At 56.9% G+C, this 23,263-nt stretch overlaps 2 long non-coding RNA genes across 2 annotated transcripts; both read left to right on the top strand.

The window, feature by feature from the left end:
• The first annotated feature begins 15,600 nt into the window (after window positions 1-15,600).
• Window positions 15,601-16,840, top strand: LOC149520709 (uncharacterized). The gene is made up of 3 exons (XR_016348329.1): window positions 15,601-16,005; window positions 16,298-16,401; window positions 16,714-16,840. It is a non-coding gene; the product is annotated as an uncharacterized LOC149520709 (long non-coding RNA).
• A 275-nt stretch (window positions 16,841-17,115) lies between these two features.
• LOC149520708 (uncharacterized) lies at window positions 17,116-19,688 on the top strand. The gene is made up of 5 exons (XR_016348370.1): window positions 17,116-17,456; window positions 17,860-17,965; window positions 18,238-18,333; window positions 18,501-18,605; window positions 19,358-19,688. It is a non-coding gene; the product is annotated as an uncharacterized LOC149520708 (long non-coding RNA).
• Window positions 19,689-23,263: the final 3,575 nt, after the last annotated feature.

The raw sequence follows: 23,263 nt of genomic DNA, 5'->3' as shown, positions 1-23,263 counted from the left end.
GGGGAAGGGGGCGGGGCAATGGTAGTGGCCTCTAATGCCCACACCCCTCCCTTCGGCATCGCTTATGTCCCCTGTCCGCCCCCTCCTGAGCCCGCAGCCGGTGCCAAGGCCTCGTGCCCAGGGCGGGGTCGCCCCTGTGAGCTGCCAGCCATACTGGGGAGAGGCGAGAGGGTCTGGGCTGCTGTGTCCGTTGCTGGCTCCTGTCAGGCCTTTGCACCAAGTCCTGGTGCAGCCTGAGCAAACCTGGGTCCTTCCCTGCTCCTCCAACACCACCTGGGCAAAGGGAGGAGAGTCCCCAACAGCCTCTGTCACTTCGGCCTCCTGTCGGGGGAACATGCCCCCTGCAGCATGATCCCCTGGAGATCTAGCCCTCTGGGCACTCACACAAGGTCTCTACACGGCAGCTGCTCTGTGCCTAGTGCTGGCACTGCAGAGCCATTTGCCACTTTGCACCCGACTGTCACCAGGTCCTTTCCATTTGCAGGGCCGGCCACATCTCCTGCCCCCTAGGCCATTGGCTGCACCCTCGTCTCGCTCCTCCTGGTGTCTGTATCCGTCATCACCTTGGTGCTGGAGAGATGGGGCCTGCCCCAGCCTGCCGGGCTGCAAGGGACTCCTGTTGGGAGCAGCTGCATGGGAACCAGAGGCCCAAGAATGGGAGAACCCTATTGACCTGCTGTGAGCAGGAGACGGGGGTGGGGAGGGGGCTGGGGAGGTACCTGTACTCAGCTCTGAATGGGGGCTGGGGAGACACAGACACTGCTGTTGATTGCTGCACAGTGGGCCCCTGGGTTACAGTCTATGCCCAGGCAGCTCCTCCAGTCACTGCCTGTCACATTACTGGATCTTGAGGGGAGCAGCCAGATCACTGCTGCACCCATAGGTGGGGGTGTTGGCCCCAGAAAATGGTATAAAAGGGGGCCATGTCGGGTGCTGAATAGAAGCTTATTATCTGATAGTCCTATGTAAGCTATTTATGTGGTTGTATAACGTCTGTGTGTGTAGTAAGGAATCTGTAGTCTGTGTGGATCCTGAATATTTCTCTGCATGTGGTTGAGCATTGGGCAGAGCCCGGCCTGTGGACATGCTAATTAGCGAGGCCCTGTGGGACAATGGCACTGAATGGGCCAAGGACACACCTAAAGCATGAGGGCGGACACCTAAGAGCGGCCAGCAGAGAGAGGCTGAGGACCAGGTGATCTCCTGCAGCCAAGAAGAGGCCAGGAAGGAGGGATAAATAGGCCATGTGGTCGATGCCATCTTGGTTCTCAGCTCAGCACTTCATCCCAGAGGCAGCATTGCAGGGATCGCAGAGCCTGGAAGACCTGTGAACCCATCCTGACCCTAGGATGTGCAACAAGAACTCTTAAACCAACAGCTGTAACATCTCTGCTAGAGGCTGCATTGAGAACTGGGAGATTCGGTGCATGTAACATACTATTCCTTTAACAACCTTACTCTCATGCTTTTCTTTATTGTAATAATAAACCTTTAGGTGTTAGATGCTAAAGGATTGGCTCAGCATGATTTGTGGGTAAGTTCCAGAGGGTAATTTGACCAGGGATCTGTGGCTGGTTTCTTGGAACCGGACAGTACTTGTTCGGGGTATGTGGGATTGGGTGCTAAGACCCCCCCACCGGTGTATGAGGCCCGGGGCCATCTGGGGCACGGATATTGCTGGGGTTTCGGAGGGGTTTTGCTCGTGAGGCTTCAGGCAGGCAGCTGAAGCGCTCTGTGAGACTGGTTTGTGGCCTGTTTGGAGAGGTAACCAGTCTGGGGACTGTAAGGAGCCCCGAAGTTGAGCAATTCGCCCTGAGCGGAAGCCCTCAGCTGTGCCCAGACACAGTCTGGTCTGTCACAGCCCCAGCCAAGCCGTTTGCTGCGCCATGAGGAGAACCGCCCTGTGCTGGGCACCTGATCAGTGAAGAGAAGTTCAGCGCCCAGACTGCCTGGGAGGGCAGCACAAGGAGTCATCGTCTCCAGGAGAGGCAGTGGTCTCATCACACCATCAGCCCCAGGGTTCTCCTGGCTTTGCAGGCGTCATGGAGACGGGGAGTGCTACGGAGGGAAGGGATGATGAGGCAGCTCAATGGATGTTTTCGGGGAGTTCGTTCAGAGCAGCGAGGCAGAAAGCACAGAGCCCTGGAGGGGCAGGGCGTCAAGAAACCCCCTGAAATCTTCAAGTCTGAGCTGTGAGGGGAGCACGTCACCCTGGACCATTCCTCACAGGTGTCTGCCCAGCCTCTTTTTAAACGCCTCCAGCGACAGCGATTCCACAGCCTCCTTTGGGAGCCTCTTCCAGAGCTTAACTGCCCTTAGGGACAGAAAGTTCCCCTAAATCTCCCTCGGTGCAGGTAAAGTCCCTCACACATTGTCCAACTTCAGTGGACATAGAGACAAGTGATCATCAGCCCCTTTAGAAGAGCCCGTAACACACGGGAAGGCCTGTTATCGGCCCTCCCTACCTTTTCTTTTCTCAAGACTGTCTATGGCGTTCTCATGGGTCAGGTATTTTACACCTTTTATCATTTTTGTGACTCTCCCCTGGACTCGCTCCACCTGGCCCACATCTTCCCTACAGTGTGGCAGCCAGAACCCAACAGAGTCCGTCAGCTGAGACCGGTGGAGGAGGACAGGCACCGCCCAGATCTGACAAGCCAGAGCCCTGTTTAAACAAACCCTTTTTTGCAGCTGTATTACCTTGTTGACTCATATGCCCATTTGTGATCTTGGATAACCCCCAGATCGTGTTCAGCAGCACTGTCCCCAGCCCATGGGCCATCCTCAGCTGGAGCAATTGCACAATCTGGCCTGGGACTTCCTGTCCATTACTGCCCCATGCCCTGCTCTTTCCCACCATCACCCCGCCCTCTCCCTGCGTGGCATCTTGTACCCTAGGATGCAGCTTTGGGGATCACTGGGGGGCTGGCACCACATGGAGGCAGCAGTCATGCCCCCGCTAGTCTCTGTGTGGCAGGAGCCATGGCGGAGTCATACAGCACTGGACAAATGCACTTGCTCTGTTGTGCTCTGCTTCCCCATGGCTCCTACTGATGTGGGGAGTGTGTGTGGGGCCCGACTGCTGCCTCTGCACAGCACCAGGCCCCCCAGTGACCTCCAAAGCCACGTCCTCCCTCTTCCCAAGCAGAGAGATCCGATCCCAGACAGGAGATGCCACAGCTGAGGATGGCACAACTATGAGGAGCTGCCGGTGTGGGATGCTGGCTCCTGGGAACTTCTTCAGAGGGGTATCCCAAGCTCTGCTACCACTAGCAAGCTTGAAGAAAACCCAATAATCTCTGATAGCTGACCTCTCAGTCTTAGTCATGCACTCACCCACCTTCTATTACTTTCCAGGACACAAGAATCAGATCCTAGTCTTTAAAAGGGTGTTCTTATTAATAAAACAAAAAGATATTCTTGAGAAAGGATACTTCATTGCTAGGTGTTATAGAGCAGCTGAGAAAAGAATAGATTAAAACACAGAGAATTGCTTCCCTGGGATTCAGTTTTAGTTACAGCGTAAGGGGGGGTTAACTAAACACCAAAACAAAGAAAATTGTGTATAACTATAAACATTCCCTATCTACTCACATGTTTGTACTTCCAAAGTCTAGTCCATTTCTAGGCATGGGTATTCATCTCCCTTCCCCCCAGTTCTTGGTTTGAATGCCCAAAGGAAAAGCAGCAGGCAGATTCCCTTTCAAGCCAACTCTAACACGTTCTTCCCATTGGTTCTCCTGGCTACCTGCCAACACTTCCTGGTCACCCACTTTCCAGGGTGAACCCTTTACTTACTGAATGCTGAACTGTTTCTTCAGACAACGAGGGTGAGAAAGGCCAATCTGTACCTCTCTCCTTCACTCTCTTACCAAAACATTGCTTCTCTTTTTAAGCTGTAATATTTTACTAGAAGACTTACTTGGCCTTGCTCGGGTCCTTCAGGGCAGGGGGCTGGCGGTGTGGGGAGTGCAGGAGTCAGAGCTAAGTGGGATGGGCCCTGCCAGCAAGGAGGAGACAGGAAGCCTGCACCTCGTACTCCTGCGAAAAGCCTGCCTGGGGGAAACTCAGCTCTGGAGGGAAGAAGGAAGCCACAGGCTGGCGCACACAGGGCTCTGTGGGCTTGTCGGAGGCTATGGGTGTCAGGCTGTGAGCCCAGCAGCAGAGCATTTAAGGCACCCAGAGTTCCAGGGCAGACGATGACACAACACCTCACTCCCAGAACATGCACCTCAGTCTGTAGAGCGGTGCCGGTAAGGTTCAGGGAGGTGTCACAGGCCGAGGGAGCGAGCTGCAGTGGCTGGAGGCTGACCCTGGAGGTGCTCCCTGTGGCAATAAGAGGCCAGGCTGATTATGGAACCTGGTGGGAGGGAGGGCAAGGGCATGGCAGATAGCACTGGCATGAAATGCCCAAGCCAGGCAACGCTCCTCAGCCTGGTCCATCCTGCCAGGCCGGAGCCATTCCCTCCCATAGGCTGTGTGAACCACGGCAGCCAGCCACTCCCAGCAACTCAGCCCTGGCTCCTCGTGGTCTCCTGGATGCTTTATTCCCACTGTTCAATCCCAGGGCGCATCCCAGGGGAACGCCCCCAGGAGGCCTCCCATGCGGTCCCGGTAGATCCCGTCGAAGGCCTTGCTCTGCGCCGCTGTGAAATGGTTCTTCCAGTCCCCACAGATGCCAGTGGAAGACGAGTGGCGCTGCTCAGGATTCGCACCATGGCCATCGCGGGGACTGGGACTCGCCTCCCACCCTGCAGATCGCGGGGCGCTTGCTGCTGCAAGGGGGGTTGAGCCCACCCTGCTCCCAGTGCACAATCCTGGCTCTGCCCCCGGCTCATCCCCCACAAGGGCTCGATGGGATCTGTGAAGCTCCCCAATGATGGGGCTGCCTGACAGCAGCCTCCTCACTATAACTTTGGGCTGGGCCCTGACTGAGCTCCCAGGCAGCCTTCTTATCATAGAATCATAGAATCATAGAATAATAGGACTGGAAGGGACCTCGAGAGGTCATCGAGTCCAGCCCCCCGCCCTCAAGGCAGGATCAAGCTCCGTCTACACCATCCCTGACAGATGTCTATCTAACCTGTTCTTAAATATCTCCAGAGAGGGAGATTCCACCACCTCCCTTGGCAATTTATTCCAATATTTGACCACCCTGACAGTTAGGAATTTTTTCCTAATGTCCAATCTAAACCTCCCCTGCTGCACTTTAAGCCCATTACTCCTTGTCCTGTCCTCAGAAACCAAGAGGAACAAATTTTCTCCTTCCTCCTTGTGACACCCTTTTAGATATTTGAAAACCGCTATCATGTCCCCCCTTAATCTTCTTTTTTCCAAAGTAAACAAGCCCAGTTCATGAAGCCTGGCTTCATAGGTCATGTTCTCTAAACCTTTAATCATTCTTGTCGCTCTTCTCTGTACCCTTTCCAATTTCTCCACATCTTTCTTGAAATGTGGCGCCCAGAACTGGACACAGTACTCCAGCTGAGGCCTAACTAGTGCAGAATAGAGCGGCAGAATGACTTCACGAGTTTTGCTTACAACACACCTGTTGATACAACCTAGAATCATATTTGCTTTTTTTGCAACAGCATCACACTGTTGACTCATATTCAACTTGTGGTCCACTATGACCCCTAGATCCCTTTCCGCCATGCTCCTTCCTAGACAGTCGCTTCCCATCTTGTATGTATGGAACTGATTGTTCCTTCCTAAGTGGAGCACTCTGCATTTCTCCTTATTAAACCTCATCCTGTTTACCTCTGACCATTTCTCTAACTTGCTAAGGTCATTTTGAATTATGTCCCTATCCTCCAAAGAAGTTGCAACCCCACCCAGTTTGGTATCATCTGCAAACTTAATAAGAGTACTCTCTATCCCAATATCTACATCATTGATGAAGATATTGAATAGTACGGGTCCCAAAACAGACCCTTGAGGAACTCCACTTGTTATCCCTTTCCAGCAGGATTTAGCACCGTTAACAACAACTCTCTGACTACGGTTATCCAGCCAATTATGCACCCACCTTATCGTGGCCCTATCTAAGTTATATTTGCCTAGTTTATCAATAAGAATATCATGCGAGACCGTATCAAATGCCTTACTAAAGTCTAGGTATATGACATCCACCGCTTCTCCCTTATCCACAAGGCTCGTTATCTTTTCAAAGAAAGCTATCAGATTAGTTTGGCATGACTTGTTCTTCACAAACCCATGCTGGCTATTCCCTATCACTTTATTACTTTCCAAGTGTTTGCATACGATTTCCTTAATTACCTGCTCCATTATCTTCCCTGGGACAGACGTTAAACTGACCGGTCTATAATTTCCTGGGTTGTTCTTATTCCCCTTTTTATAGATGGGCACAATATTTGCCCTTTTCCAGTCTTCTGGAATCTCCCCTGTCTGCCATGATTTTTCAAAGATCATAGCTAAAGGCTCAGATACCTCCTCTATCAGCTCCTTGAGTATCCTGGGATGCATTTCATCAGGACCTGGTGACTTGCTGACATCTAACTTTCCTAAGTGATTTTTAACTTGTTCTTTGTGTATCCTATCTTCTAAACTTACCCTCTCTCTGCTTGTATTCACTACGTTAGGCACACCTCCAGACTTCTCGGTGAAGACCGAAACAAAGAAGTCATTGAGCATCTCCGCCATTTCCAAGTTCCCTGTTACTGCTTCTCCCTCCTCGCTAAGCAGTGGGCCTACCCTGTCCTTGGTCTTCCTCTTGCTTTTAATGTATTTATAAAAGGTCTTCTTGTTTCCCTTTATGCCTGTAGCTAGTTTGATCTCATTTTGTGCCTTTGCCTTTCTAATCTTGCCCCTGCATTCCCGTGTTGCTTGCCTATATTCATCCTTTGTTAGTTGTCCTAGTTTCCATTTTTTATATGACTCCTTTTTTATTTTGAGATCATGCAAGATCTCCTTGTTAAGCCAAGCTGGTCTTTTGCCATATTTTCTATCTTTCCTACACAGCGGAATTGTTTGCTTTTGGGCCCTTAACAACGTCCCTTTGAAATACTTCCAACTCTCCTCAGTTGTTTTTCCCTTCAGTCTTGCTTCCCATGGGACCTTACCTACAAGTTCTCTGAGCTTATCAAAATCTGCCTTCCTGAAATCCATAACCTCAATTGTGGTGGTCTCCCTTCTACCTTTCCTTAAGATCATGAACTCTATTATTTCGTGATCACTGTCCCCTATACTGTCTTCCACTTTCAAGTTCTCAACTAGTTCCTCCCTATTTGTTAAAACCAAATCCAGAACAGCTTCTCCTCTGGTAGCTTTTTCAACCTTCTGAAACAGAAAGTTGTCTCCAATGCAGTCCAGAAACTTATTGGATAGCCTGTGCCTCGCTGTGTTAGTTTCCCAACATATGTCTGGATAGTTGAAGTCCCCCATCACCACCAAATCTTGGGCTTTGGATAGTTTTGTTAATTGTTTAAAAAAGGCCTCATCCACCTCTTCCACCTGGCTAGGTGGCCTGTAGTAGACTCCTAGCATGATATCACCCTCGTTTTTTACCCCTTTTAGCTTAACCCAGAGACTCTCTACACAGCTATCTCCTACGTTCATCTCCACTTCAGTCCAAGTGTGTACATTTTTAATATACAAGGCAACCCCTCCTCCCTTTTTTCCCTGTCTGTCCTTCCTGAGCAAGCTGTACCCTTCCATACCAATATTCCAATCATGCGTCCCATCCCACCAGGTTTCTGTAATACCAATGATATCATAGTTGTATTTATGTCCCGCCCTTTGACTTCCGGTCAGGTGAGGGGGCGGGGCTAGGCTGGGCCCAAAATGGCTCCCAGAGGGGTTCCTCCGCCTCCGGCTCAGTGGGTGGCCATTCCACCCCCCTACACTCCTCCCCCCTTAAGTCCAGCTCCCAATCTCCGGGACCGGGATTCTGCTCTTCCTCCCTGCGGGACAGGACATCGACATTGTCCCTCCCTGCTCGGTGTTTCACTGTGAATACATACGGTTGGAGGGACAGGTACCATCTCATGATGCGACTGTTGGTATCCCGCATCTGATGGAGCCATTGTAGGGGTGCATGGTCTGTAAAAAGAATAAAAGAGTCTCCAAGGAGGTAATACCGCAGCGCCTCGATGGCCCACTTTATCGCTAGGGCCTCCTTCTCAATTGCGGCATAGCGGCGCTCTCGAGGAAATAGTTTTTGGCTGATATACAGCACTGGGTGTTCTTCTCCCTCAATTTCCTGGGACAGTACTGCCCCCAGTCCGCAGTCTGACGCGTCCGTCTGGACAATGAAGGGCCGGGAGAAATCGGGGCTGAACAGAACTGGCTCGCTGCACACAGCGGCTTTTAGGTCCTGAAAAGCTGTCTTGCATTCCGGCGACCACCTGATCCTTTGAAGACTGTCTTTCTTGAGGAGCGCCGTGAGAGGCGCGGCTCGAGTTGCAAAGTGTGGCACAAAACGGCGATAGTAGCCTGCCAACCCTAAAAACTGTCTTACTTTCTTCTTGGAGTTGGGTGCCGGCTAGTTTTGGACCGCCTCCACCTTCCCTACTAGAGGCCGGACTAGGCCCCACCCCAGCTGGTACCCGAGGTAGGTGGTTTCCTGCCAGCCAAGTTTACATTTCGTGGGATTGGTGGTCAGGCCGGCATCCCGCAATGTCCGCATTACGGCCGCTACCCGCTCGAGATGTTCCTCCCAATCTTGTCTGTAAATTACCACATCATCTAGGTACGCGGCGGCATACGCTGTATGCGGGGATAGCAAGCGGTCCATCATTCGCTGAAATGTTACAGGGGCCCCATGGAGTCCGAATGGCATCCTTATAAAATGGAACAATCCCGGGGGAGTTGAAAAGGCAGTTTTTTCTCTCGATTCGGAGTCCAGGGGGATCTGCTAATATCCCTCTGTAAGATCTAGGGTGGTTATAAAGTCGGCTCTCTCCAAGCGTTCTAACAGTTCGTCCGTTCGCGGCATGGGGTAGGCGTCAAATTTTGAAATTTCATTTACTCGTCTGAAATCGATGCAGAAGCGGACACTGCCATCTGGTTTCGGCACCAAGATGATTGGGCTACGCCACTCGCTCTGGGAGCGCTCTATCACTCCCAGTTGCAGCATCGACTGGACTTCCTCCTCGACTACCTTCCGCATCTGGCGGGGGAGAGGCCGAGTACCTTCTCGTACCACTTGGCCTGGAGGGGTCCAAATGTTATGTGTTATTACCCCAGTATGGCCGGGTTGGGTTGTGAAGGTCTTTCGAAATGTCTCTCTGGGTATGTCTACACTACCCTCCTAGTTCGAACTAGGAGGGTAATGTAGGCATACCGCACTTGCAGATGAAGCCCGGGATTTGAATTTCCCAGGCTTCATTTGCATAAGCGGGGCGCCGCCATTTTTAAAACCCCGCTGGTTCGAACCCCGTGCACGAGGAGTAACGGTAGTTTGAACTAGGAAGCCTAGTTCGAACTACCTAGTTCGTGCCCCGTGTAGCCGCGCTGCACGGGGTTCGAACCAGCGGGGTTTTAAAAATGGCGCCGGCCGGCTTATGCAAATGAAGCCTGGGAAATTCAAATCCCGGGCTTCATTTGCAAGTGCGGTATGCCTACATTACCCCGCTAGTTCGAACTAGCGGGGTAGTGTCGACATACCCTATGAGACAATGTGCTTGTTTCACCTGGGTTGCAGAGAGGGTGTTTCCCAGCTGTGGCTCTCTTTCCTCCCCCAGATCAGGTATTTCCGGCCCTAGAGTGGGCTCCGCTGGCTAGGGGGTAATCATCAGGGCCTCCCGTTCTCGCCAGTGCTTCAGGAAATTTACATGAAATATTTGGGTTTTCTTCTTCCGATCCGGTTGATAGATCTCGTAGTTCACCGGCCCGACCTGACGAGTGACCTCACCGGTGTATGAGGCCCGGGGCCATCTGGGGCACGGATATTGCTGGGGTGTCGGAGGGGTTTTGCTCGGGAGGCTTCAGGCAGGCTGCTGAAGTGCTCCGTGGGACTGGTTTGTGGCCTGTTTGGAAAGGTCACCAGTCTGGGGGCTGTAAGGAGCCCCGAATTTGAGCAATTCGCCCTGAGCGGATGCCCTCAGCTGTGCCCAGACACGGCCCCGTCCGGTCCGTCACACATGGCAACGGATGCCAAAGGAAATATGATGACACAACAGGGGGGGCGGGCTCGTCCAATGAGATGCTTTGTCTCCATGCCCCTTTTCTGGGCTTTGCCCAGCATGACTGAGCCTGGAAATGTCTTTTCAGGGCAGGAAAGTGGCTCTTTCCGAGGGGGAATGCCAAACCCTTCTGCTGGGCGAGTTTCTTCTGGAATTCCCTGCCCCTGTCGTAACCCGGCAGCCAGTGAGTTATTGCCTCCTCTGCACTCACTGGGTGGGGGGTTGCTGTGGCAGGAGGCACCAGACGTATCATCCCACCTGGGCTTCTATTTGACATTTTCCTTTGTTTTGAGTTTTTTGCAAATGAAAGGAGACAGAACGGTCAGTTAGAAGCACAAATGGCTTGTGTGAGGTTTAGTTTCAAATAGACATTTTCCTGCCAGTTTGGATTTGGATGCCCAAATCCAAATTGTCACCGCAAAGCACAGGAAAAGATCGCCTTTCAATGCTAAATTATTGTGTGGAATGCCCAAGATCATTGCACGTGAAGTGTTGAGGGCAAAGATTTAACTTAAATTAAACGATTTGTGCTTTAAAAATGTTGGTAAAATATTGTAGAAAAACTTCAATAAGCTTTTTTTTTCATACGCAACATTTTCGGTGCAGTCTGTTGCCCTCTGTTGCATGGCATCAGAACTGCAAGAGTGTGTCATTAATGGGAATGTCTACACTACAGCACGAATTCGAACTAACTTAATTCGAATTAGTTAATTCGAACTAAGCTAATTTGAACTAGTGTATCTAGACCTAAAAGCTAATTTGAATTCAATCGGGGGACTGTCAGGATCCAGGAGGCCCTGAAGGAGAGCTTCCACCCCAAGGAGCCCGCAGAGCCACCCTAGTCCTCCCCATCGGGGGCTCATGCCCCATTCCTCCCTCACCTTCTTCCACTTACCCCTCCCTAGCCCCGCTTCCTGATGTAAAAAAATAAAATACAAACTCTCTTTATTTGACAAAACTGGGGAGGGGAAATAAAACTGTGGGGAGAGGGGGAAAGGAGGCAGGAAAGGGCAGGAGAGAGTGTGGGAGAGGGGAGGAGGGAGCTGGAAGGGGAAAGCAAGGGGAAAGAGGGGGAGGGGAAACTCAGGGATCGGGGTGGGGGTGACGCCGGGCCAACCGCCTCCCAGCACGGCAAGGGAGGGGGCCTCGGCGTCCCCGGGGGGATGGTGTGGAGGGTGCAGAGGTTGAGGTGGGGGGTGTGGACATTGAGGAGGAGGAGGGTGTGGGGGTTGAGGAGGAAGAGGTGGGAGGGGGGCAGGAGTGGGAGGAGGGACAGTTGTTGGGGGGGCAGCAGGTGCAGGATCAGCACAGGGCACCATGCTCTGCAGCAGGGCCTGCAGATTTGCATTTCTGGCTCGGTCCTCAGCCAGCTGCTCCTGGCGGAGCTGCAGGTCTTCCCACATCCAGGCCTTGACGGTGTGGTGCAGGGCTCGCAAGGACCCCAGGTGCTGGTCCCAGTACTCCTGCTCTGTGGTGGCGGACCGGAGCAGGCCATGGGTGCGGGAGCATGTCCCGGGTGGGGTGGTGCGCCCTGCACGAGCAGCTGGTACAGCTGTAGAGAAAGAGAGTGGTCACTTCTCCCTGGGGACACAGTAGATGATGCCCAGCCCCCTCCCCCCGCCCCGCAACGTGAGGGCGACCATGCCCTGCACCGTCAGAGCCGCTGTGCTTGTACAGAGGCCATGGTCAGGATGTCTGGCTCTCCCCGGGACTGGGAGCTGCCCCAAGACCGCACCCATGTCCCTGTGCCATGTATAGTGTGGCCGGGGCGGTGGGCGGGCGGGGGGGGGGGGGAGATGTCCCCTGCCTCCATGTAGAGGAGACGTGTGGAGGGAAAGCATCCTGCTGGGTCCCGCCCCAGGGTCAGGAGCATGTCAGGTCTCTTCAGACATGCATGTGCCTATTGGGCCATGTTCCTCCTCCTAGTACAGAGATCATGGACGCTGGGGGCCTGCCCCCAAACCTCAATGAGGTCCATGACCTCCACACTAGACCAGGAGGGTGCGCGCCATCTACGGCCCCTGGCTGGCCCCTGGGTGCTGGGGGACTGGGCGGGGGGACGGCTCGCTGGCACTGGCTGCCTGGCTCATCCTGCAGCCGCTGGTTCGGGGCAGAGACTGCTGGCAGGGCTGGCTCTGGCAAGTGCCGTCTGGCCAGGGTCTACCCCTTTAAGGGCCCCAGGGCTGGGGAGAGGAGAGGAGTTTTCCTGGTTTGGCCCAGAGCAGCCACCAGGGGAACCTGGGGAGGGCTGGCCTCCAGCTACTTCGAATTAAGTGGCTACACAGCCCTTAATTCCAACTACTGAATTCGAATTTGGTGTTACTCCTGGTAGAATGAGGTTTACCTAGTTCGAATTAAGTCCAAACTAGCGGTTTGTATGTGTAGCACCTATGAAAGTTAATTCCAACTAACGGCTGTTAGTTCGAATTAACTTTGTAGTGTAGACATACCCAAAGTTCCTATACAACTAACAGCTAATGGGTAGTCTCCAGTAGTTTAAATCTTGGGGCATTTGGAAAAGGAGGGGGAGCTACATGTGTGCGGGGTGTATTGTTGCCCTCTGCTGGATGGACTGTAAATGCTGTATGTATGTATCATATGCCCTATAGTGCTAACAGTTAATGGAGATTCTCCTCTAGCTCACACCTGGCATTTTCTAAAGTAATATATGTGTGTGTATGTGCGAGAAAGAGCAAGAGCCTGGGGGCTCCCTCATGTCTCCTCCCCATCCTGATCTGCTTGGCTTAAGTGCAGGAAAGAAGAAGTAGTGAGCTTTGTGTAGTTGACATCAGGTGGAAGCAGGGGAATGGAGGAGTAGTGGGAACAAGAGCACTTGGCTTCTTTTCCTGCAGACCGAGAGGGGTGGGGACTGGCTTGAGCTATATAAATCAGATGCCGCTCCATGCCTCAGTTTCCCCCTTCATACAATGCCGATGACACAGAGAATGTTTGTAAAGTGCCTTGTTGTTAGCCCATGGGGCAGAGGGGGAAACTCGGTCTCAGAAGCAGACTGGGGGGAGGTAAATCCCTACCTAGGCAGCGCTGGTTCCACTACGTCACGCTGCCAGACCGGTCTGAGTGGGTCCCTCTCTTGGCTGCTCCTCCCCCCAGAAGGAGTGGGTTCCTCTCCATCGGCTGCAGGAACCAGAATTTCAAGGTCTTTGCCAATGGGCAGCCGTTCTGCAATTCAGCTCTGCCGCGGCTTCCAGCAGATCGATACACTGGAGATCGATGGTGCCGTGGTCGGGTCCTGTGCCCAGTTCTGAGCCCGACCGGTGCCGCTGCCCAGACGGAGATGAGTGGCACACACACGACACCCCCCTACGGCCGCCCTCGCAGACCCAATAAACCTCTCCCTTTCGCAGAACGACTCTGCTCCTGCGTGGTTCTGGGGCTACTTGTGTGTGTGTCCTAGACCCCCTTTCTGCTCACCGCAGATAGAGACTCCTCTGCAGGTAGAGCTGAGTGCGACGCCTGCACTGGGATGGCGTATTGAGATAATGTACTGACAGCTCCTCTGCGCCACCCCTCCTCTTCCTGCCGCTGCAACATCAAATTAACCTTCCTGGTCTGCCCCCATCCTCCCTCCGGTACCAGGAGACCCCACGCATGATGGGAGGGGCTGCAAACTGGGGAGGAGGCTACTGCAGGGCTGAGGGCAGCAAACCAGCCCCCAGAGCCCTGCAGGGCCTGGCCACGGGGAAGGGGAACTGATGTGAGCAGCATTTACAGCTGGGGGGGGCTGCGGGGAGGAGGACAACGGAGCCACGAGCAGGACAGGGGGTGAGCCAGCACCAGTGAGTCTCAGGGGGTATGTCTACACTACCCCGCTAGTTCGAACTAGGGGGGTAATGTATGCATACCGAACTTGCTAATGAAGCCTGGGATTTGAATTTCCCAGGCTTCATTAGCATAAAGCCGGCGCCACCATTTTTAAAAGCCGGCTAGTGCGAACCCCGTGCCGTGGAACGAGGAGTACAGATAGTTCGGAATGGCTACGTAGTCCGAACTATCTAGCCCGTGCCGCGTGTAGCTGGGGCAGCCAGGAGCCCCCCACTGCTTTGTGGGGTGCAGAACAATGACTGCTCCCGAGGGGGGAAAGGAAGGTGCCTGCACTGCAGGGCCTCCCTGGAGAGACAGTATCGGTCCCTGGCAGACAAAGGTGGAACCAGTTCCAGGGCCTGGCCAGGAAAGAGCCCAAGTCCTGGGAGAAATCAGGCTCCATGCTCAGCTGTGAGTCCGAGTCCCATAGACAAAAGCGCCCCAGGACAGTGGTGGATTCTCCACATGTCAATGGGTCTAGTGCAGGCCAGAGGCCTTGCTGGGATGCGCTAGGGCAAAGCCCAGGGCTGGGGCCGGACGGGAGCCCATGAGAGGCAGCGGGGCGAGTGGGAGGCTCTAACTCTTGCTCCTGGCCAGGCAGTCCAGTGCTGGGTGACACCAAGGCCACGTCTGCACTGCAGGCATTTTGCTCAAGAACAACTGTTCTTGTGCAAAAACTTGTGGCGCGTCTACACTGCACGTGAATTCTTGTGCAAGTAAATTTGCAGTAAAGCATCAGAAAAGAGGGCTTCTTGCACAGGAGTTATTCCTCTCCCCACGAGGAATAAGCCCCTTTTGTGCAAGAGCTGTTGTGCAAGAAGGCAGCGTGGACGGGCACCAGGGGCTTCTTGAGCAAGACACTTTTATGGCTAAAATGGTCATCAGAGCTTTCTTGCACAAGAAAGCGTTCACAGTGCCATGGACACTCTTGTGCAAAAGCACATGGCAGGGTGGAGGTGCTCTTGCACGAGACCTTTTGCGCAAGAACTCCGGTGTGAAACAGTTCTTGTGCAAGAAGCCTGCAGTGTAGGGCAGGGAGCAGCCTATGGGGCTACTGGAGCTGCTGGCTGCAGGATGCCCAGTCAGGGAGTGGGGGGGACCCCTAGGAATGGCTCCAACTTCCCAGAGGGGTGGCCAGAGGCAGGACATTTGCCTGGCAGGGTGAGGTGGGGGGGCAGTGACCTCACAGGGGCTTTGGGCAGCCCTCAGCAGAGCAGGCAAAGGGCAGGTGGGGAGGTGGTGACCTCACAGAGGAACCCACATCTCAGGCTGATAAAAGGGGGGGGCGGGCCCAGGGGACTTTGGAGACCCCCGGTTGCTTTAGCTCTGGTGCGTCTCCTGCTCACAGTTGCTTTGTCCTCTGTGAGTTCCACATCCGGACAGCGCTTTGCAGAAGGTAAGAGCCCCCAGGGGTTTGGATCCCGCCCGGGGCCGGCTGGGTTCCAGGCAGGCCCAGCCCTCGGTCAAGGGCCAGAAGTGCCTGTGCAAGACCGAGCCGATAAGCAAGGGGCCATTTGGGGGCTGGGGGCAGTCGCTCTGGGGAGCTGGAACCCCTGGATTTCGCTCTGCAGGCTGCGCCCCAAGCTCCCCTTTGCTCCCCTCATTTGCAGCATGGCCAAACACATCAGGCTGTGGTTCCGGAAAGCCCTGAAGATGGCCCCAGGGCCGGTGGGAAGCAGCTCCTCCGTCCCCGCGGGCGGGGAAGCTGAATCCCACCAGCTCGGGGCGACTCGCCCACCGGCCAGGCCCCTCCGGACCTGGCTCCAGAGGCGGCTGGGAAGGCGGGACCCAGCCCAGCGGGGCAGCCGGGTAGGGTGGCTCTGGGGCCTCCTCTGTGGAGAGAAACACCTGCCCCAGGAGCCCAGCCCCCATTACCACCAGGGGGCATCGCCCTGCCCGGCCCCCGGGGACCTGCCAGTCTCCGGGAGCCCCCAGCCTCTCCGCACCAGCCCCTGCAGCTGTGGGTCCAGCTCAGTGAGCAGCAGCGCCTGGGCCTCCAGCTGCAGCCGGGCCACCTCCTGCAGCCGCTCAGACCCAGGTGAGGGGCCGTGAACATGCTGGGCCCAGGGGCTCACCCAGTACACGGGGGGGAGGGGCAGCCCCAGTGTCTGCCCCGCAGCCAGGGCAATGGATGGGGGCGGGGGGGGGGCTGCTTGGCTCTCTTGTTCCTGGTGGGGGCTCTGCTGAGGGCGTTGGCAGATGTGAGGGTGGAAGGGGGATGGGTCCCTGCGAGGGGCGTGTGGGGCCCAACCTGCCCTGGGTCCCTGACATGGGGGCGCGTGACCCCTGCTGGCCGCTGGAGTCACCCTGGTCCCTTCCCTCCCGCACAGAGCCCCCCTGCGCCTCGGCGGAGCTCTGCCAGGAGCGGATGGACTCCCGGGTGGAGGAAGGGGCCATCTATGATATTGAAGAGCAGCTCCACACCCGGGACACGGTAGGAACCTTCTCCACACGGGGGGGACCCGAGATTGTCCGGCCCCTTCCCAGCACGTCCCCCCCTCCGGGAGGGGCTTGTCCCTGGGGATCCCCCTGGGGCCCCTTCTCCTGCATGACCTGGGCCCCCCAAGCTGAGGTCTCTTGTCATGCACCAGCTGGGCCCCCACAAGCCTGAGGAAGCAGTTGGGGGGGGAGTGTGGGTGCTTGGACAACCGGCAGCTCCCACCTCCACTCCTGGGAGGCCTGAGCCCTGCAGCTGTCCGTGGGGGGCAGGCAGGCCCCAGGCTCACAGACTCTCTCTGGGGTGCAGAGCCCAGCCGCCCTGCAGCGGTTCCTCCTGGCCGTCCCCCCCGCCTGCCTCGCCGCCCTCCAAAGGGGTGAGGACACCCTGGCGCCGCGCTGCTGCAAGGACACCATGATGGCCAGGATCGTGGTGAGCGAGTGGCGGCGGCCGGGAGGAGGGGAGGGGATACGTGGGGTGGACAGGGGTCTGCCTGGGCCATGGCGGCGGGTGGGGGTGCTGGAAATGGGATGGGTGGGGCCAGGAGTGCTGGAGGGGGAGGGGGAGGTGGACATGGGGAGGGTGGGTGGGGATGCTGGAGGAGGGAGGGACACAGAAATGGGGCAGGTCTGGGGTGCTGGACAGGGAGGGGGATTCGGAACAGGGAGGGGTCTCCCCGGGCCATGGGGGGGGGAGCTGGAAGGTTAGCAGAGCGGGCTGCTGAGGATGCGCCTGGGGAGCAGGGATGAGGAGGTTCAGAGGCTGGTCACCAGGGCAGTGAGGGGCAGGAGACGGCCTGGGGACAAGGATTGAGCTGGTCCCGGTTTGGGAGGGGGGTGCTGGGAGGGGCCCTGTGCCGGGCAGGGGGGCTACAGGCCAGCAGGAGGCAGTGGGGTTGGATCCTGCTGGGTGGGGGCGCTGGCCGTGTGAGCGTCTCTTGGGGGCCCCAGCCTCACACGCCCCTTTGTCTCCTTGGGTCTCACAGGAGATCATGGAGGACTCCCCCCCCCACTGGTCTTGGCCGACTGCCTCAACGCCGCCTGCAGCCTCAGGTACCGACCCCCCCCCCCCCGCCGATTCTCCCCCAGAGCAGATCCCCTGACCAGGGAGTGGGAAAGTCTCTGTCTCCTGGGCTATGTCTAGACTGCAAGCCTCTTTCGAAAGAGAGCACCCAGTGAGTCTGGATGCTCTCTTTCGAAGAAGCCCTAGTTACATTCAAGAACGCCTTCGTTCGAAAGAAGCACTTTCCAAAGAAGGCGTTCTTCCTCGTGAAATGAGGTTTACCGCCGTGGAAAGAAAAGCCGCGTTCTTTCGATTTAATTTCGAAAGAACGCGACTGCAGTCTAGACGCAGGTGAAGTTTTTTCGGAAAAAGGCTACTTTTCCCGAAAAAACCCCTGAGTCTGGACACAGCCCTGCTGCTGAATTAACAGTCTCTGCCCCTCTCTCCTGCCAGCACCTTGCAGCCTCCCCTACAGGCCCAGCTCCTGAGCCCCCTGCTGAGGGCGGCCGTGGGACAGACTGTGTCTGGGGACTGGCAGCAGGAGCCCATCCACACACAGGTACGTCCCTCCGGGCCCTGCTCCCGGGCTGGGCTGGAGCTCCAGAGAGGAGTGGGGGTGGGGGCAGAGGGAGAGAAGAAGCTGCAGGTTTGGATCCTTCCCTCCAGGTTTCCCGTTGCTCTCCCTGGGGGCCCGTCCCTTCCATGCCCAGCCTGGGCTCCTCCCTGCTCTGCGAGGCGGCTCAGACCCTGCTCAAGGCTGCACCCCGGGGCCAGCGGGTGGCCTGGATTCCCCAACCCCCCTCTGACCCAGGGCTCCCCCTTGTCTTGCAGCAGTTCATCCGGGCCCTTCCCTTCGACCTCCAGGCCCTACTGGCAAGCCTCCTCGCCGAGTCCCCAGACACCGCCAGGCTGCAGCTGATCATGGAGGTGAGCCCCGTGGGGGGGACGGGGCCATTGTCCCTGCTTCCTCGGGGGGCCGAGAGAGGAGCTGTGTCAGTGGCTGGTGGGGGGGGGGCACAGTCTGAGAGGAGCCCCAGGCTCTGCCCAGAACCGGCGCCTCCCTACGGGTCCTGACCTGCCTCTTTCCCCCCCAGCACCTGAGCCCGTGGCTGGAGTCCCGCCTGCCCCAGGAGCGAGCCAGGGCCCTTGGCAGCACCACGGCCCTGCTGGGAGTCGCCACCACCCTCCCGGGGTTTGAGGTAAGTGACCTCGGAGCCGGGGGGTCTGGGGCTGCAGGGCGCGGGGCTGGGAGCGTCCCCGGGAGGCAGAGCTGGGAATGGGCCGGGAATGGGCCGCGTTCTCCTTTCCCCGGGGAGGGGCGACCCTGGGCCTTTCCGGGGGGCACCTGGGCCCCAGACTGGGGAGTGGCCGTCAGTGGATCCCCTTGTTCCACCCCCGGAGTGACCCTTCAGTCGGGGCCATTGCTCAGGGTTGTCTCCTCGCAAGGCCGGCCCCGCCCCGCCCCGCCCCGCCCCGCCCCGGGAGGTGTCTCTGTCCGTCCCCGAGCTCAGAACCGCCTCGGCGGCCGTTAGCATGGGACGTGCAGCCCCAGGATGCTGAGGGACCCCCCCTCTTCTCTCCCCTCAGAACTCCGCCGACTGGCCGAGGATGGGTCACCACGTGGCCCAGCTGGGCCTTTTTATTTCGGACCCATCCGAAGACGTCAGCCGGCTGGCCCGGAAGGGGGTGCACAGCCTGTACCGACTCCTCCTGCACCACAGGGGTAAGGAACCCAGCCGGGACCTGGGCCCCAGGGACACCCTGAGGGTGCCGGCGGCGGGGGGAGGGGACCCAGCCCTTTTCCCCAGACTGGCCCAAGGGGGGATGCGTCCCTCTGTGTTCCCCTTCTGCCCCCTGTGCCCCTCCATTTGCCCAGGGATGCCTGCAGGGACCCGTGGGAGGGGAAGGGCTCAGACCTGCCAGCAGAATCACCCTGGTTTGTCTCTTGCAGGCCTCAACATCCACCAGGCAGAGGACCTGTGGTGCAGGCACTACTATAAGGAGAGATGGGTCCTGGCGCATAGCAACACCGTCAGGGTGGGAGAGGTAAGGACGCGCTGCCAGGGCAGGGCAGGGCTCGGGGGTGGGGCTGGCTGGGGCCCTCGTGCGGGTAGGACGCGGGGTGGGAAGCGGGGAGTCGCTGATCGAATGGTCGATGCATTTTCCCTCGACTATTCGAGCCGTGGACAGGGCGGCGCTGCCCCTTTGTGACGCTGTCCCGGCGTTTCAAAGGGGCGGCGCTTCCTAGGGGCAGCGCCGCACCTTGCCCCGGATCTCCCATAGAAGGGGAAGCAGGGCGGGGGGGGGCAACACTTTTTGATGGAGGTCGCTCCAAGATGTTGGCCAGTGGCCTAGGGCTGCTCTGTTGTGCGGAGGGGGGTGAGGTCTGGGAGGGTCTTGGGGGCAGGAGGAAGGTGTGACCTGGGGCAGGGGTTGGGGTGCAGGGTGAGGAGAGCGTCTGGGTGCAGGGTCTGGAAGGGAGTTTGCAGAAGGAGGAAGCTGTTTTAGCCCCAGGAGTTGGGGCCGGGCTCTGGGCCGTCAGCTGAAACCTCCCGTGCTCTTGATTTCAGGTCTTTGGGCAGCTCTTCACCCCAGAGCAGGAGAACTGCTTTTTAGACAAGGCTCTGCTCGCTGCCCGCTCCCCCCTGAGGCGCCCCAGCCAGGCCGGGCTGGTCCTGGCCCACGCCCTGCATGGGCAGGCCCATCAGCTCCTGGGATACATGGTGAGCAGCCGGAGCAGATGCAGGAGAGTGGGGCAGGGCCAGGGTCTCCTTCCCATCCCCTCAGGGAGTCCCCCGCCCCTTTCCTCATGCTGCCCCCACCCCACGTCCCTGCTGGGTGGGTCAGAAGCTCACCCTGCGGGCCTGACGGGGGGCGACCAGAGAGCAGAACAAGTCTCAGCGCAGGGGGGAGGAGGGTGGAAATGCTGGGGGGGCCCAGTACCCCTGAGTCCCCAGGGATGAATGTGACGGATTCTGCTTCCCTTGCAGCAGGAAGACAGCCAGTGAGAGCACAAGGAGCTGAGGAGCCAGCAGCTGCGTCCCCCTCCCCCCAACCCTCCCAATTGTATAGAATGTATTTAAATTCTGATTAAATAACGTTTCAAAAAACATTTGGATCAGGCTTTGTCAATAATTTTTAATGGGGGGGGGGCATTTTGGCAAGTGGTCAAGGGCCACATTTCTACCGAGGAGTTTGGGGTCTGCGACGGGGCGGTGGGGTGCAGAAGAGAGCGGAGGGTAGGAGCCTGGGTGCGCACCGTCCATTGCATCATCACGCGGCGCCATTGTGCTAGTGCTGGAGCTTGGGTGACTGGTTTAATTTGAATGTTTACACAGATTAGGTGTTTTAACTTTAGGAAACTTCATTTTAAATAAGGTAAAATGTTAATTTCTGTCTACCACAAAGGGTTTCAAAGTTTTCTTTATTAAAGGCAGGGATGAGGAACCTTTTTTGTCTCCAGGGCCACTGACCCCCAGAAAAACCAGTTGGGGACCACACACGAGAAAAGCAAAATACAAAAACCCTTCTTCCAAAACCCACAAGCCTCACTGAGGTGAGGGGAAGGGACAGGGAGGACTGAGGTTCGGGGATCCCTCATTTTTGGCCCCCCCTCAGATTGAGAGGGACCCGCAAATGCCACTCTCCCTGGAACCCAGGAGAGTTAATCTGTGCTGGGGCTGGAGTGCCAGGGGAGTGAGATGTCTCAGTCGGGGCCACATTCGTGAGGCTTGGGGGGGTGGAGGTGCCAGGGACGCATTCAGATAGAGCAGGGGAGCCGGCAGGGACCCTGAGAGGAGAAGTGGGAGTGAGAGCCCAGCCGGGGAGACACAAGGAAACCAGAGTCAGTCTAGTATCTCTCAGGCAGCTGGGGTAGACACCCCCCACCCCAAACCCCAGCCTCCTGTTGGATCCTCCTCCCACAGTTAACTGCCTCTGAGTCTGCACCCAAACTCCCATCGCTGCCCTGAACCTGTCCCAGAGCCTGCAACCCGCAGCCTCTCCCGCGCCCCACTCCCCAGCCATCCTGCACCGTAACCCCAGCCTCAGGCCAGCGAACCTGAGTGAGGGTGGGGGAGCCCAAGCAGCAGAGGGAGGGGGGAGTGGAATGAGTGGGGGCGTGGCCTCAGAACAGGGGCAGGGGTAGGTGCGGGGAAGGGGGCGGGGCAATGGTAGTGGCCTCTAATGCCCACACCCCTCCCTTCGGCATCGCTTATGTCCCATGTCCGCCCCCTCCTGAGCCCACAGCCGGTGCCAAGGCCTCGTGCCCAGGGCGGGGTCGCCCCTGTGAGCTGCCAGCCATACTGGGGAGAGGCGAGAGGGTCTGGGCTGCTGTGTCCGTTGCTGGCTCCTGTCAGGCCTTTGCATCGAGTCCTGGTGCAGCCTGAGCAAACCTGGGTCCTTCCCTGCTCCTCCAACACCACCTGGGCAAAGGGAGGAGAGTCCCCAACAGCCTCTGTCACTTCGGCCTCCTGTCGGGGGAACATGCCCCCTGCAGCATGATCCCCTGGAGATCTAGCCCTCTGGGCACTCACACAAGGTCTCTACACGGCAGCTGCTCTGTGCCTAGTGCTGGCACTGCAGAGCCATTTGCCACTTTGCACCCGACTGTCACCAGGTCCTTTCCATTTGCAGGGCCGGCCACATCTCCTGCCCCCTAGGCCATTGGCTGCACCCTCGTCTCGCTCCTCCTGGTGTCTGTATCCGTCATCACCTTGGTGCTGGAGAGATGGGGCCTGCCCCAGCCTGCCGGGCTGCAAGGGACTCCTGTTGGGAGCAGCTGCATGGGAACCAGAGGCCCAAGAATGGGAGAACCCTATTGACCTGCTGTGAGCAGGAGACGGCGGTGGGGAGGGGGCTGGGGAGGTACCTGTACTCAGCTCTGAATGGGGGCTGGGGAGACACAGACACTGCTGATGATTGCTGCACAGTGGGCCCCTGGGTTACAGTCTATGCCCAGGCAGCTCCTCCAGTCACTGCCTGTCACATTACTGGATCTTGAGGGGAGCAGCCAGATCACTGCTGCACCCATAGGTGGGGGTGTTGGCCCCAGAAAATGGTAGAAAAGGGGGCCATGTGGGGTGCTGAATAGAAGTTTATTATCTGATAGTCCTATGTAAGCTATTTATGTGGTTGTATAACGTCTGTGTGTGTAGTTAGGAATCTGTAGTCTGTGTGGATCCTGAATATTTCTCTGCATGTGGTTGAGCATTGGGCAGAGCCCGGCCTGTGGACATGCTAATTAGCGAGGCCCTGTGGGACAATGGCACTGAATGGGCCAAGGACACACCTAAAGCATGAGGGCGGACACCTAAGAGCGGCCAGCAGAGAGAGGCTGAGGACCAGGTGATCTCCTGCAGCCAAGAAGAGGCCAGGAAGGAGGGATAAATAGGCCATGTGGTCGATGCCATCCTGGTTCTCAGCTCAGCACTTCATCCCAGAGGCAGCATTGCAGGGATCGAAGAGCCTGGAAGACCTGTGAACCCATCCTGACCCTAGGATGTGCAACAAGAATTCTTAAGCTAGCAGCTGTAACATCTCTGCTAGAGGCTGCATCGAGAACTGGGAGATTCGGTGCATGTAACATACTATTCCTTTAACAACCTTACTCTCATGCTTTTCTTTATTGTAATAATAAACCTTTAGGTGTTAGATGCTAAAGGATTGGCTCAGCATGATTTGTGGGTAAGATCCAGAGGGTAAATTGACCAGGGATCTGTGGCTGGTTTCTTGGGACCAGACAGAACTTGTTCGGGGTAGGTGGGATTGGGTGCTAGGACCCCCACCGGTGTATGAGGCCCGGGGCCATCGGGGGCATGGATATTGCTGGGGTTTCGGAGGGGTTTTGCTCGTGAGG

Source organism: Pelodiscus sinensis, chromosome Z (genome assembly GCF_052426305.1).
Source record: "Pelodiscus sinensis isolate ZL-2025 chromosome Z, ASM5242630v1, whole genome shotgun sequence".
In the NCBI taxonomy this organism is placed as follows: domain Eukaryota; kingdom Metazoa; phylum Chordata; order Testudines; family Trionychidae; genus Pelodiscus; species Pelodiscus sinensis.
Note: the sequence above shows the minus strand (reverse complement) of the source record. Positions and strands in the feature narration are given on the sequence as shown.